This window comes from Loxodonta africana, chromosome 24, assembly GCF_030014295.1.
Source record: "Loxodonta africana isolate mLoxAfr1 chromosome 24, mLoxAfr1.hap2, whole genome shotgun sequence".
Lineage (NCBI taxonomy): Eukaryota > Metazoa > Chordata > Mammalia > Proboscidea > Elephantidae > Loxodonta > Loxodonta africana.
This window is the reverse complement of record NC_087365.1, coordinates 34241363-34243797: the sequence shown is the minus strand read 5'-3', so window position 1 is coordinate 34243797 and position 2435 is coordinate 34241363.

Genomic DNA, 2435 nt, shown 5'->3' with positions numbered 1-2435 from the left:
GACAACAAAGGCTCAATGTCTTTATCATGTCTCTCTGCTCCAGAATCTTCAGCAGGTTTCCATAGTCCACTAAACAGAATCTATCCTTGCCACAGAGTGAGGAACCAGTTAAGGCTTGGAGCCAGAGAGATCCTGAGCAAATTCCCTAATCCTGAGTTTCTTGATCTAGACTCCCTGAGTGGGCCGGAGAAGGTCTGTGAATACTTCCACGGAATGCAAAAAGTTTGTGTCTAATGGAGATTTTCAAAGGAGGCTTGGCCTCAGAAATAACAAACCACTTACTTGACCTCACTTAGCATGTTTAGTTACCCACCCAATAGGAATACAGTACATACCTTGAAAGGCTATCAGGGGATTAAATGAATTAATATATAAGAAGTACCTGAAACATACTAAGCTTTCACTAAACATCGACCTCCTTCCTTGCCTCCCTCCCCAGCCTATTTCTGTTAGTCAGCAAATATTATTGAGCTTCTACCGTGGAGCAGGCACCCTTCCAGGTACTAGAGGTAAAGTGGTGAACAGGACAGATATTGTCCCTGTTCTTAAGGAGCTTACGTCCCAGTGGCAGGAAACAATGGCAAATAAAATTAATAACCTCTGACACTAATAACAGCTATGAAGAAAATAGGATAATGTGAAACTGACTGACGGGATGGCATCTGAGGATGAAACATCTGAATTACAATAAGGATCCAGTAATACCAAGATTTCAGGACAAGCACTCAGGCAGAGGGAGCAGGAAGGGCAAAGCCTCACTGGGAAGACCCTTGGCCAACAGCCCCTTACTCCCAGTTCCACCACAAGCTGAGTCATCTTGAACAAGTCACATAACTTCTAAGTCTGAGCTGCCACATTTACAAAATGGAGATAGAGATACCTTACCTGCCACAATGTGAGGGGATCCTCCCCAAATCTCACCAATAGACACCATTTGGCACCCACCTTGGAAAAAGGGATCCTGCACAAAGAACCCTGGGTCACGTATTTTGATTTTTCATTTTGTGTTGCACTAGAAATAGCTCTTTGTTCCTGGTTGGTACAGTGGAATTTTTCTGCAATCTGTGGCCTGTGACAGTAACTGTTGCTTCAGACTTTCCCTCAGGTACAAAAGCAGACAAGGACATTATGGATAAAAACCAAGCACCTCCAGCCCCCTTAGACAAGATTAGAGGGCTCGGCCTGTCCTGTAGTCAGAAAATGCGCCTACTATATTTGAGGAGTTGACGGATCCTGCATGAGGCCAGGATCCTGGCCCCTGGGTTGGGCGACACTGATTTATAATCAGTTGCAGTTCTTCCTTCTTGGGTGACCCAGGGTTCTTTGTGCAAACTCCTTAACCCAGCATCCAAGGCTACCTCTCCCAGACTGAGTGCCTAACATCTTGCTCCAGCCAACCTCTAGGCCTTCCTCATTACCCACACCAAACTCCTCACTGTCCCTAAAACAAGCCCAGTCACACTCAGAATTACACACCTTTGCAGGTTCTGTTCCTGCGACTTGGAACGCTGCCCCACCCCAGCCTCTCGCCTCCACCTTCTTCACTGCCTACAGTCCTACTCATTCTTCAAGATCCAAAGAAGCCTTTCCTGATTTCTCCACACACACACACAAAACAAACACTTGTTTACCTGACTGCCTTCTTAATCAGCTGTGAAAGACAGAGGCTGTGTCTCATTAGTGGTTAATTCCCAAGAGCCTGGGTTGATAACACCGTTCAATTTAACTAAAATTCCTATCAGGTGCTTTGGATTGAGAATTATTGTGTCACAACCCAAAAAGAAGAAACAGTTAAGACATTGGGGGCACCGTAGAGGTGGGGAATAAGGATCTTCATTTTTTAAAAACTGTCCCAAATCCTGATGCAAGTGGTATTGGACATTTTGAGAAACACTAGATCACCCCTAAACATTACTTCAAAAATTGCTGGAAAAATGAAAATGCTTTCCTTTTGCTTCCAAGGCTTTTCCTGCCGCTGTGCCAGGGAACAGAAATCAAGTGTGTTTTTCTGGCTGGGCTGGAAAACAGAAGACTGGGTTCCAATAGTGGCTCAGTCTCTAACATGCTATGTGACTCTGAGCTGTCCTCTGTCCCTCTGTTACACGCCCCTCCACCAACTGTGTGTCCCTGAGGTAGTGACTGTCCCATTCTGGGTATCAGTTTCCCCATGTCACATTGGACCCACCAGCTCTGACGCTCTACGAACTACGTCTACCCGGAGCTCCCCACACCAGCTCCAGGCCCTGCCTTAACCCCTCCCTTCTTTCCCAAAGTCCTGTCGGCCTGGGTCGAGCCGACGAGCCGCCTAAAGCGAAGTCCGCCCTCACATGGATTGTCCCTTCCCGGCCGCTGTCCAGCTCTACCAGCTCCCATAGGTCTCTTCCCCGCCCTACTCTTTTTGCCCAGCTGGGGCGGTCCGCGCACGCGCACTAGAT